This window comes from Hippocampus guttulatus, chromosome 16 (assembly GCF_054856545.1).
Source record: "Hippocampus guttulatus isolate MCC_2025c chromosome 16, RoL_Hgut_1.0, whole genome shotgun sequence".
Taxonomy (NCBI): Eukaryota; Metazoa; Chordata; class Actinopteri; order Syngnathiformes; family Syngnathidae; genus Hippocampus; species Hippocampus guttulatus.
Window position 1 is genome coordinate 15477032 of NC_141276.1, and position 12000 is coordinate 15489031.

The following is a 12000-nucleotide window of genomic DNA, read 5'->3' on the forward strand; positions in this document are numbered from 1 at the left end:
CCTTCTTGATCATGGCATTGCCCCTGCCAGGTAAGTATGAGTTGGACCCGTCACCAGGCCAGGGTCTTTAGCACACGCACCGTCTTCGGTCACGGGCGCATCTGCTGAGACAAGTGCGAGCAGTCCAGGGGTAAGGTCGTTTTGGAATTGTCATTGCGGTTCGGCTTTTATCGATCAGATCGAAGTAAATATGTTTAAAATCAACCCAAAAGGCTCGCAAGTTACTTTCGACCAAAATGAAAAAGAAGGACATTCCTTTTCGCTGTAATTATCATTCGTTTTAGTTAGTTTTATACACGGTCCATGTCGCTTCATTGAGTTGGCGTTTTGGGCAAGTGTCTTCCCGATTCTATTTTGTGAACAAGAAACGGGGGCGGCGGGGTTCTTCTTTTTTAGGTAGGTCGAATGTCTTCGTTGACAAAAATGACCTTGGGGAACACACATCAACTTAAACTCGCTGGACAAGGCAGCTGCCTCGCCAAGCTGATCGTCTCCGTGGAGACGGCCTCGGGCGTACGAGTCTTGGGCTCGGAATGCAAGAGTAAGGCGCCGGTCGGAACGCGAGCATCCGAGCCAGTTTTTCATCCGGGCGAAAGTCCAGATTAAAGTTGTTTTGGGAATAGGCCGTCAACAATTTCAGACAGCCTTTGGCCTGTGACTCTCAATGGCATCAATTCGCTGAATCCGCCATCAATTTTCCAAGGCCTGCCGCCACCTGCTCAGCGCTCTTTCCCATTGTGAGGGGATTCCAAAACCCCACCACAAAGGAAGCGAAAACCTTTAGAAGAGGGTTTTTTAAGTCATGTACACATTTCCCTGTACAGCGAGAAGGCCATGCATTTTTCTTGCCCGAGAGTTTCTGCCCCTTCAAAACACATCAAGCTTTTCAGACCGCAAGAAGGACGGGTGTACTTCATCCAGGTGTTCGCAGTGTGCATGGATCAAGGGCCTTTTGCAGACGCCACTGAAATATTTAACTTTAACCGAGAGGGAAATGCACCGTTCCTGCATGTACTGCAATACCAGGTCAATGCGTAGAGTGGAAGGAGCAAGCCCCTATTCCATCTCCCGACTCCAAAAATCAATTTAATATATGGTCCCCAGATAAGGGACGTATCAGATATTAAACTGATAAGAACAGATACTACACTTGATCTTAGCCAAAAGGCCGAGAAGCGATAAGGGCAAAGCGACACAGGGGATGACTTCATTCCTGACAGTGCGGGCTACAGTGACGGTGGCAAATGTCAAATAGCCACAGCAAAAACAATGACATGCCAAACAACTCCACACATTTCTGCGATCGCAGGGGTAACGGTTTTGGTTGCCAGCCCGCAAATGAAACAAAAGCTGAGCAATTGCTGGGTACTGTATCATTTAACCCAAGGTGCCCCAATAGGAAAGCGGCAATCAATGTTCCGAGGCACCTAACCCCAATGAGTGAGCTACCACTTGCAGTTCCCCCTTTTGGCTTTCGCCGTAGCCTACGCCAACACTGGTGTAAAGGAGATCTGCACAAATGGGAGAAGTGAGAAATTGCCATTGACAAACTCATCAGGGGAGAGCGCGAACGCAGTCCCCCACTGCCAGAAATTTTGCAGTCGAGATTCCCACATTTGGGGAATTCGCAGGGGTCAGCACAACCGCAGTGCAATGGCTGAGCCTCACCCTGGGCGAGCCACCTTCTTGATCATGGCATTGCCCCTGCCAGGTAAGTATGAGTTGGACCCGTCACCAGGCCAGGGTCTTTAGCACACGCACCGTCTTCGGTCACAGGCGCATCTGCTGAGACAAGTGCGAGCAGTCCAGGGGTAAGGTCGTTTTGGAATTGTCATTGCGGTTCGGCTTTTATCGATCAGATCGAAGTAAATATGTTTAAAATCAACCCAAAAGGCTCGCAAGTTACTTTCGACCAAAATGAAAAAGAAGGACATTCCTGTTCGCTGTAATTATCATTCGTTTTAGTTAGTTTTATACACGGTCCATGTCGCTTCATTGAGTTGGCGTTTTGGGCTAGTGTCTTCCCGATTCTATTTTGTGAACAAGAAACGGGGGCGGCGGGGTTCTTCTTTTTTAGGTAGGTCGAATGTCTTCGTTGACAAAAATGACCTTGGGGAACACACATCAACACAAACTCGCTGGACGAGGCAGCTGCCGAAGCTGCCAAGCTGATCGTCTCCGTGGAGACGGCCTCGGGCGTACCAGTCTCGGGCTCGGGAAGAAAGAGTAAGGCGCCGGTCGGAACGCGAGCATCCGAGCCAGTTTTTCATCCGGGCGAAAGTCCAGATTAAATTTGTTTTGGGAATAGGCCGTCAACAATTTCAGACAGCCTTTGGCCTGTGACTCTCAATGGCATCAATTCGCTGAATCCGCCATCAATTTTCCAAGGCCTGCCGCCACCTGCTCAGCGCTCTTTCCCATTGTGAGGGGATTCCAAAACCCCACCACAAAGGAAGCGAAAACCTTTAGAAGAGGGTTTTTTAAGTCATGTACACATTTCCCTGTACAGCGAGAAGGCCATGCATTTTTCTTGCCCGAGAGTTTCTGCCCCTTCAAAACACATCAAGCTTTTCAGACCGCAAGAAGGACGGGTGTACTTCATCCAGGTGTTCGCAGTGTGCATGGATCAAGGGCCTTTCGCAGACGCCACTGAAATATTTAACTTTAACCGAGAGGGAAATGCACCGTTCCTGCATGTACTGCAATACCAGGTCAATGCGTAGAGTGGAAGGAGCAAGCCCCTATTCCATCTCCCGACTCCAAAAATCAATTTAATATATGGTCCCCAGATAAGGGACGTATCAGATATTAAACTGATAAGAACAGATACTACACTTGATCTTAGCCAAAAGGCCGAGAAGCGATAAGGGCAAAGCGACACAGGGGATGACTTCATTCCTGACAGTGCGGGCTACAGTGACGGTGGCAAATGTCAAATAGCCACAGCAAAAACAATGACATGCCAAACAACTCCACACATTTCTGCGATCGCAGGGGTAACGGTTTTGGTTGCCAGCCCGCAAATGAAACAAAAGCTGAGCAATTGCTGGGTACTGTATCATTTAACCCAAGGTGCCCCAATAGGAAAGCGGCAATCAATGTTCCGAGGCACCTAACCCCAATGAGTGAGCTACCACTTGCAGTTCCCCCTTTTGGCTTTCGCCGTAGCCTACGCCAACACTGGTGTAAAGGAGATCTGCACAAATGGGAGAAGTGAGAAATTGCCATTGACAAACTCATCAGGGGAGAGCGCGAACGCAGTCCCCCACTGCCAGAAATTTTGCAGTCGAGATTCCCACATTTGGGGAATTCGCAGGGGTCAGCACAACCGCAGTGCAATGGCTGAGCCTCACCCTGGGCGAGCCACCTTCTTGATCATGGCATTGCCCCTGCCAGGTAAGTATGAGTTGGACCCGTCACCAGGCCAGGGTCTTTAGCACACGCACCGTCTTCGGTCACAGGCGCATCTGCTGAGACAAGTGCGAGCAGTCCAGGGGTAAGGTCGTTTTGGAATTGTCATTGCGGTTCGGCTTTTATCGATCAGATCGAAGTAAATATGTTTAAAATCAACCCAAAAGGCTCGCAAGTTACTTTCGACCAAAATGAAAAAGAAGGACATTCCTGTTCGCTGTAATTATCATTCGTTTTAGTTAGTTTTATACACGGTCCATGTCGCTTCATTGAGTTGGCGTTTTGGGCTAGTGTCTTCCCGATTCTATTTTGTGAACAAGAAACGGGGGCGGCGGGGTTCTTCTTTTTTAGGTAGGTCGAATGTCTTCGTTGACAAAAATGACCTTGGGGAACACACATCAACACAAACTCGCTGGACGAGGCAGCTGCCGAAGCTGCCAAGCTGATCGTCTCCGTGGAGACGGCCTCGGGCGTACCAGTCTCGGGCTCGGGAAGAAAGAGTAAGGCGCCGGTCGGAACGCGAGCATCCGAGCCAGTTTTTCATCCGGGCGAAAGTCCAGATTAAATTTGTTTTGGGAATAGGCCGTCAACAATTTCAGACAGCCTTTGGCCTGTGACTCTCAATGGCATCAATTCGCTGAATCCGCCATCAATTTTCCAAGGCCTGCCGCCACCTGCTCAGCGCTCTTTCCCATTGTGAGGGGATTCCAAAACCCCACCACAAAGGAAGCGAAAACCTTTAGAAGAGGGTTTTTTAAGTCATGTACACATTTCCCTGTACAGCGAGAAGGCCATGCATTTTTCTTGCCCGAGAGTTTCTGCCCCTTCAAAACACATCAAGCTTTTCAGACCGCAAGAAGGACGGGTGTACTTCATCCAGGTGTTCGCAGTGTGCATGGATCAAGGGCCTTTCGCAGACGCCACTGAAATATTTAACTTTAACCGAGAGGGAAATGCACCGTTCCTGCATGTACTGCAATACCAGGTCAATGCGTAGAGTGGAAGGAGCAAGCCCCTATTCCATCTCCCGACTCCAAAAATCAATTTAATATATGGTCCCCAGATAAGGGACGTATCAGATATTAAACTGATAAGAACAGATACTACACTTGATCTTAGCCAAAAGGCCGAGAAGCGATAAGGGCAAAGCGACACAGGGGATGACTTCATTCCTGACAGTGCGGGCTACAGTGACGGTGGCAAATGTCAAATAGCCACAGCAAAAACAATGACATGCCAAACAACTCCACACATTTCTGCGATCGCAGGGGTAACGGTTTTGGTTGCCAGCCCGCAAATGAAACAAAAGCTGAGCAATTGCTGGGTACTGTATCATTTAACCCAAGGTGCCCCAATAGGAAAGCGGCAATCAATGTTCCGAGGCACCTAACCCCAATGAGTGAGCTACCACTTGCAGTTCCCCCTTTTGGCTTTCGCCGTAGCCTACGCCAACACTGGTGTAAAGGAGATCTGCACAAATGGGAGAAGTGAGAAATTGCCATTGACAAACTCATCAGGGGAGAGCGCGAACGCAGTCCCCCACTGCCAGAAATTTTGCAGTCGAGATTCCCACATTTGGGGAATTCGCAGGGGTCAGCACAACCGCAGTGCAATGGCTGAGCCTCACCCTGGGCGAGCCACCTTCTTGATCATGGCATTGCCCCTGCCAGGTAAGTATGAGTTGGACCCGTCACCAGGCCAGGGTCTTTAGCACACGCACCGTCTTCGGTCACAGGCGCATCTGCTGAGACAAGTGCGAGCAGTCCAGGGGTAAGGTCGTTTTGGAATTGTCATTGCGGTTCGGCTTTTATCGATCAGATCGAAGTAAATATGTTTAAAATCAACCCAAAAGGCTCGCAAGTTACTTTCGACCAAAATGAAAAAGAAGGACATTCCTGTTCGCTGTAATTATCATTCGTTTTAGTTAGTTTTATACACGGTCCATGTCGCTTCATTGAGTTGGCGTTTTGGGCTAGTGTCTTCCCGATTCTATTTTGTGAACAAGAAACGGGGGCGGCGGGGTTCTTCTTTTTTAGGTAGGTCGAATGTCTTCGTTGACAAAAATGACCTTGGGGAACACACATCAACACAAACTCGCTGGACGAGGCAGCTGCCGAAGCTGCCAAGCTGATCGTCTCCGTGGAGACGGCCTCGGGCGTACCAGTCTCGGGCTCGGGAAGAAAGAGTAAGGCGCCGGTCGGAACGCGAGCATCCGAGCCAGTTTTTCATCCGGGCGAAAGTCCAGATTAAATTTGTTTTGGGAATAGGCCGTCAACAATTTCAGACAGCCTTTGGCCTGTGACTCTCAATGGCATCAATTCGCTGAATCCGCCATCAATTTTCCAAGGCCTGCCGCCACCTGCTCAGCGCTCTTTCCCATTGTGAGGGGATTCCAAAACCCCACCACAAAGGAAGCGAAAACCTTTAGAAGAGGGTTTTTTAAGTCATGTACACATTTCCCTGTACAGCGAGAAGGCCATGCATTTTTCTTGCCCGAGAGTTTCTGCCCCTTCAAAACACATCAAGCTTTTCAGACCGCAAGAAGGACGGGTGTACTTCATCCAGGTGTTCGCAGTGTGCATGGATCAAGGGCCTTTCGCAGACGCCACTGAAATATTTAACTTTAACCGAGAGGGAAATGCACCGTTCCTGCATGTACTGCAATACCAGGTCAATGCGTAGAGTGGAAGGAGCAAGCCCCTATTCCATCTCCCGACTCCAAAAATCAATTTAATATATGGTCCCCAGATAAGGGACGTATCAGATATTAAACTGATAAGAACAGATACTACACTTGATCTTAGCCAAAAGGCCGAGAAGCGATAAGGGCAAAGCGACACAGGGGATGACTTCATTCCTGACAGTGCGGGCTACAGTGACGGTGGCAAATGTCAAATAGCCACAGCAAAAACAATGACATGCCAAACAACTCCACACATTTCTGCGATCGCAGGGGTAACGGTTTTGGTTGCCAGCCCGCAAATGAAACAAAAGCTGAGCAATTGCTGGGTACTGTATCATTTAACCCAAGGTGCCCCAATAGGAAAGCGGCAATCAATGTTCCGAGGCACCTAACCCCAATGAGTGAGCTACCACTTGCAGTTCCCCCTTTTGGCTTTCGCCGTAGCCTACGCCAACACTGGTGTAAAGGAGATCTGCACAAATGGGAGAAGTGAGAAATTGCCATTGACAAACTCATCAGGGGAGAGCGCGAACGCAGTCCCCCACTGCCAGAAATTTTGCAGTCGAGATTCCCACATTTGGGGAATTCGCAGGGGTCAGCACAACCGCAGTGCAATGGCTGAGCCTCACCCTGGGCGAGCCACCTTCTTGATCATGGCATTGCCCCTGCCAGGTAAGTATGAGTTGGACCCGTCACCAGGCCAGGGTCTTTAGCACACGCACCGTCTTCGGTCACAGGCGCATCTGCTGAGACAAGTGCGAGCAGTCCAGGGGTAAGGTCGTTTTGGAATTGTCATTGCGGTTCGGCTTTTATCGATCAGATCGAAGTAAATATGTTTAAAATCAACCCAAAAGGCTCGCAAGTTACTTTCGACCAAAATGAAAAAGAAGGACATTCCTGTTCGCTGTAATTATCATTCGTTTTAGTTAGTTTTATACACGGTCCATGTCGCTTCATTGAGTTGGCGTTTTGGGCTAGTGTCTTCCCGATTCTATTTTGTGAACAAGAAACGGGGGCGGCGGGGTTCTTCTTTTTTAGGTAGGTCGAATGTCTTCGTTGACAAAAATGACCTTGGGGAACACACATCAACACAAACTCGCTGGACGAGGCAGCTGCCGAAGCTGCCAAGCTGATCGTCTCCGTGGAGACGGCCTCGGGCGTACCAGTCTCGGGCTCGGGAAGAAAGAGTAAGGCGCCGGTCGGAACGCGAGCATCCGAGCCAGTTTTTCATCCGGGCGAAAGTCCAGATTAAATTTGTTTTGGGAATAGGCCGTCAACAATTTCAGACAGCCTTTGGCCTGTGACTCTCAATGGCATCAATTCGCTGAATCCGCCATCAATTTTCCAAGGCCTGCCGCCACCTGCTCAGCGCTCTTTCCCATTGTGAGGGGATTCCAAAACCCCACCACAAAGGAAGCGAAAACCTTTAGAAGAGGGTTTTTTAAGTCATGTACACATTTCCCTGTACAGCGAGAAGGCCATGCATTTTTCTTGCCCGAGAGTTTCTGCCCCTTCAAAACACATCAAGCTTTTCAGACCGCAAGAAGGACGGGTGTACTTCATCCAGGTGTTCGCAGTGTGCATGGATCAAGGGCCTTTCGCAGACGCCACTGAAATATTTAACTTTAACCGAGAGGGAAATGCACCGTTCCTGCATGTACTGCAATACCAGGTCAATGCGTAGAGTGGAAGGAGCAAGCCCCTATTCCATCTCCCGACTCCAAAAATCAATTTAATATATGGTCCCCAGATAAGGGACGTATCAGATATTAAACTGATAGAACAGATACTACACTTGATCTTAGCCAAAAGGCCGAGAAGCGATAAGGGCAAAGCGACACAGGGGATGACTTCATTCCTGACAGTGCGGGCTACAGTGACGGTGGCAAATGTCAAATAGCCACAGCAAAAACAATGACATGCCAAACAACTCCACACATTTCTGCGATCGCAGGGGTAACGGTTTTGGTTGCCAGCCCGCAAATGAAACAAAAGCTGAGCAATTGCTGGGTCCTGTATCATTTAACCCAAGGTGCCCCAATAGGAAAGCGGCAATCAATGTTCCGAGGCACCTAACCCCAATGAGTGAGCTACCACTTGCAGTTCCCCCTTTTGGCTTTCGCCGTAGCCTACGCCAACACTGGTGTAAAGGAGATCGACACAAATGGGAGAAGTGAGAAATTGCCATTGACAAACTCATCAGGGGAGAGCGCGAACGCAGTCCCCCACTGCCAGAAATTTTGCAGTCGAGATTCCCACATTTGGGGAATTCGCAGGGGTCAGCACAACCGCAGTGCAATGGCTGAGCCTCACCCTGGGCGAGCCACCTTCTTGATCATGGCATTGCCCCTGCCAGGTAAGTATGAGTTGGACCCGTCACCAGGCCAGGGTCTTTAGCACACGCACCGTCTTCGGTCACGGGCGCATCTGCTGAGACAAGTGCGAGCAGTCCAGGGGTAAGGTCGTTTTGGAATTGTCATTGCGGTTCGGCTTTTATCGATCAGATCGAAGTAAATATGTTTAAAATCAACCCAAAAGGCTCGCAAGTTACTTTCGACCAAAATGAAAAAGAAGGACATTCCTGTTCGCTGTAATTATCATTCGTTTTAGTTAGTTTTATACACGGTCCATGTCGCTTCATTGAGTTGGCGTTTTGGGCAAGTGTCTTCCCGATTCTATTTTGTGAACAAGAAACGGGGGCGGCGGGGTTCTTCTTTTTTAGGTAGGTCGAATGTCTTCGTTGACAAAATTGACCATGGGAAACACACATCAACACAAACTCGCTGGACGAGGCAGCTGCCGAAGCTGCCAAGCTGATCGTCTCCGTGGAGACGGCCTCGGGCGTACCAGTCTCGGGCTCGGGAAGAAAGAGTAAGGCGCCGGTCGGAACGCGAGCATCCGAGCCAGTTTTTCATCCGGGCGAAAGTCCAGATTAAAGTTGTTTTGGGAATAGGCCGTCAACAATTTCAGACAGCCTTTGGCCTGTGACTCTCAATGGCATCAATTTTCCAAGGCCTGCCGCCACCTGCTCAGCGCTCTTTACCATTGTGAGGGGATTCCAAAACCCCACCACAAAGGAAGCGAAAACCTTTAGAAGAGGGTTTTTTAAGTCATGTACACATTTCCCTGTACAGCGAGAAGGCCATGCATTTTTCTTGCCCGAGAGTTTCTGCCCCTTCAAAACACATCAAGCTTTTCAGACCGCAAGAAGGACGGGTGTACTTCATCCAGGTGTTCGCAGTGTGCATGGATCAAGGGCCTTTCGCAGACGCCACTGAAATATTTAACTTTACCCGAGAGGGAAATGCACCGCTCCTGAATGTACTGCAATACCAGGTCAATGCGTAGAGTGGAAGGAGCAAGCCCCTATTCCATCTCCCGACTCCAAAAATCAATTTAATATATGGTCCCCAGATAAGGGACGTATCAGATATTAAACTGATAAGAACAGATACTACACTTGATCTTAGCCAAAAGGCCGAGAAGCGATAAGGGCAAAGCGACACAGGGGATGACTTCATTCCTGACAGTGCGGGCTACAGTGACGGTGGCAAATGTCAAATAGCCACAGCGAAAACAATGACATGCCAAACAACTCCACACATTTCTGCGATCGCAGGGGCAACGGTTTTGTTTGCCAGCCCGCAAATGAAACAAAAGCTGAGCAATTGCTGGGTACTGTATCATTTAACCCAAGGTGCCCCAATAGGAAAGCGGCAATCAATGTTCCGAGGCACCTAACCCCAATGACTGAGCTACCACTTGCAGTTCCCCCTTTTGGCTTTCGCCGTAGCCTACGCCAACACTGGTGTAAAGGAGATCTGCACAAATGGGAGAAGTGAGAAATTGCCATTGACAAACTCATCAGGGGAGAGCGCGAACGCAGTCCCCCACTGCCAGAAATTTTGCAGTCGAGATTCCCACATTTGGGGAATTCGCAGGGGTCAGCACAACCGCAGTGCAATGGCTGAGCCTCACCCTGGGCGAGCCACCTTCTTGATCATGGCATTGCCCCTGCCAGGTAAGTATGAGTTGGACCCGTCACCAGGCCAGGGTCTTTAGCACACGCACCGTCTTCGGTCACAGGCGCATCTGCTGAGACAAGTGCGAGCAGTCCAGGGGTAAGGTCGTTTTGGAATTGTCATTGCGGTTCGGCTTTTATCGATCAGATCGAAGTAAATATGTTTAAAATCAACCCAAAAGGCTCGCAAGTTACTTTCGACCAAAATGAAAAAGAAGGACATTCCTGTTCGCTGTAATTATCATTCGTTTTAGTTAGTTTTATACACGGTCCATGTCGCTTCATTGAGTTGGCGTTTTGGGCTAGTGTCTTCCCGATTCTATTTTGTGAACAAGAAACGGGGGCGGCGGGGTTCTTCTTTTTTAGGTAGGTCGAATGTCTTCGTTGACAAAAATGACCTTGGGGAACACACATCAACACAAACTCGCTGGACGAGGCAGCTGCCGAAGCTGCCAAGCTGATCGTCTCCGTGGAGACGGCCTCGGGCGTACCAGTCTCGGGCTCGGGAAGAAAGAGTAAGGCGCCGGTTGGAACGCGAGCATCCGAGCCAGTTTTTCATCCGGGCGAAAATCCAGATTAAAGTTGTTTTGGGAATAGGCCGTCAACAATTTCAGACAGCCTTTGGCCTGTGACTCTCAATGGCCCCGTCACCAGGCCAGGGAAAGTCCAGATCACAAAGTCGGTCACGGGCGCATCTGCTGAGACAAGTGCGAGCAGTCCAGGGGTAAGGTCGTTTTGGAATTGTCATTGCGGTTCGGCTTTTATCGATCAGATCGAAGTAAATATGTTTAAAATCAACCCAAAAGGCTCGCAAGTTACTTTCGACCAAAATGAAAAAGAAGGACATTCCTTTTCGCTGTCATTATCATTCGTTTTAGTTAGTTTTATCCACGGTCCATGTCGCTTCATTGAGTTGGCGTTTTGGGCTAGTGTCTTCCCGATTCTATTTTGTGAACAAGAAACGGGGGCGGCGGGGTTCTTCTTTTTTAGGTAGGTCGAATGTCTTCGTTGACAAAAATGACCTTGGGGAACACACATCAACACAAACTCGCTGGACGAGGCAGCTGCCGAAGCTGCCAAGCTGATCGTCTCCGTGGAGACGGCCTCGGGCGTACCAGTCTCGGGCTCGGGAAGAAAGAGTAAGGCGCCGGTCGGAACGCGAGCATCCGAGCCAGTTTTTCATCCGGGCGAAAGTCCAGATTAAATTTGTTTTGGGAATAGGCCGTCAACAATTTCAGACAGCCTTTGGCCTGTGACTCTCAATGGCATCAATTCGCTGAATCCGCCATCAATTTTCCAAGGCCTGCCGCCACCTGCTCAGCGCTCTTTCCCATTGTGAGGGGATTCCAAAACCCCACCACAAAGGAAGCGAAAACCTTTAGAAGAGGGTTTTTTAAGTCATGTACACATTTCCCTGTACAGCGAGAAGGCCATGCATTTTTCTTGCCCGAGAGTTTCTGCCCCTTCAAAACACATCAAGCTTTTCAGACCGCAAGAAGGACGGGTGTACTTCATCCAGGTGTTCGCAGTGTGCATGGATCAAGGGCCTTTCGCAGACGCCACTGAAATATTTAACTTTAACCGAGAGGGAAATGCACCGTTCCTGCATGTACTGCAATACCAGGTCAATGCGTAGAGTGGAAGGAGCAAGCCCCTATTCCATCTCCCGACTCCAAAAATCAATTTAATATATGGTCCCCAGATAAGGGACGTATCAGATATTAAACTGATAAGAACAGATACTACACTTGATCTTAGCCAAAAGGCCGAGAAGCGATAAGGGCAAAGCGACACAGGGGATGACTTCATTCCTGACAGTGCGGGCTACAGTGACGGTGGCAAATGTCAAATAGCCACAGCAAAAACAATGACATGCCAAACAACT

At 49.3% G+C, this 12000-nt stretch overlaps 13 non-coding genes across 13 annotated transcripts; all 13 read right to left on the reverse strand.

Moving 5' to 3' along the window:
* Positions 1 to 989: 989 nt before the first annotated feature.
* Positions 990 to 1180, reverse strand: LOC147193359 (U2 spliceosomal RNA). The gene has a single exon (XR_015103312.1). It is a non-coding gene; the product is annotated as a U2 spliceosomal RNA (small nuclear RNA).
* Positions 1181 to 1555: 375 nt separating this feature from the next.
* On the reverse strand, positions 1556 to 1719 carry LOC147193360 (U1 spliceosomal RNA). Its single transcript, XR_015103337.1, has one exon. It is a non-coding gene; the product is annotated as a U1 spliceosomal RNA (small nuclear RNA).
* A 955-nt stretch (positions 1720 to 2674) lies between these two features.
* On the reverse strand, positions 2675 to 2865 carry LOC147193361 (U2 spliceosomal RNA). Its single transcript, XR_015103313.1, has one exon. It is a non-coding gene; the product is annotated as a U2 spliceosomal RNA (small nuclear RNA).
* Positions 2866 to 3240: 375 nt separating this feature from the next.
* On the reverse strand, positions 3241 to 3404 carry LOC147193362 (U1 spliceosomal RNA). Its single transcript, XR_015103348.1, has one exon. It is a non-coding gene; the product is annotated as a U1 spliceosomal RNA (small nuclear RNA).
* A 955-nt stretch (positions 3405 to 4359) lies between these two features.
* On the reverse strand, positions 4360 to 4550 carry LOC147193363 (U2 spliceosomal RNA). The gene has a single exon (XR_015103314.1). It is a non-coding gene; the product is annotated as a U2 spliceosomal RNA (small nuclear RNA).
* A 375-nt stretch (positions 4551 to 4925) lies between these two features.
* On the reverse strand, positions 4926 to 5089 carry LOC147193364 (U1 spliceosomal RNA). Its single transcript, XR_015103357.1, has one exon. It is a non-coding gene; the product is annotated as a U1 spliceosomal RNA (small nuclear RNA).
* A 955-nt stretch (positions 5090 to 6044) lies between these two features.
* On the reverse strand, positions 6045 to 6235 carry LOC147193365 (U2 spliceosomal RNA). The gene has a single exon (XR_015103315.1). It is a non-coding gene; the product is annotated as a U2 spliceosomal RNA (small nuclear RNA).
* A 375-nt stretch (positions 6236 to 6610) lies between these two features.
* On the reverse strand, positions 6611 to 6774 carry LOC147193366 (U1 spliceosomal RNA). The gene has a single exon (XR_015103358.1). It is a non-coding gene; the product is annotated as a U1 spliceosomal RNA (small nuclear RNA).
* Positions 6775 to 7729: 955 nt separating this feature from the next.
* Positions 7730 to 7919, reverse strand: LOC147193367 (U2 spliceosomal RNA). Its single transcript, XR_015103333.1, has one exon. It is a non-coding gene; the product is annotated as a U2 spliceosomal RNA (small nuclear RNA).
* Positions 7920 to 8294: 375 nt separating this feature from the next.
* Positions 8295 to 8458, reverse strand: LOC147193368 (U1 spliceosomal RNA). The gene has a single exon (XR_015103359.1). It is a non-coding gene; the product is annotated as a U1 spliceosomal RNA (small nuclear RNA).
* Positions 8459 to 9393: 935 nt separating this feature from the next.
* On the reverse strand, positions 9394 to 9584 carry LOC147193369 (U2 spliceosomal RNA). The gene has a single exon (XR_015103306.1). It is a non-coding gene; the product is annotated as a U2 spliceosomal RNA (small nuclear RNA).
* Positions 9585 to 9959: 375 nt separating this feature from the next.
* LOC147193370 (U1 spliceosomal RNA) lies at positions 9960 to 10123 on the reverse strand. Its single transcript, XR_015103360.1, has one exon. It is a non-coding gene; the product is annotated as a U1 spliceosomal RNA (small nuclear RNA).
* A 1579-nt stretch (positions 10124 to 11702) lies between these two features.
* LOC147193371 (U2 spliceosomal RNA) lies at positions 11703 to 11893 on the reverse strand. Its single transcript, XR_015103316.1, has one exon. It is a non-coding gene; the product is annotated as a U2 spliceosomal RNA (small nuclear RNA).
* Positions 11894 to 12000: the final 107 nt, after the last annotated feature.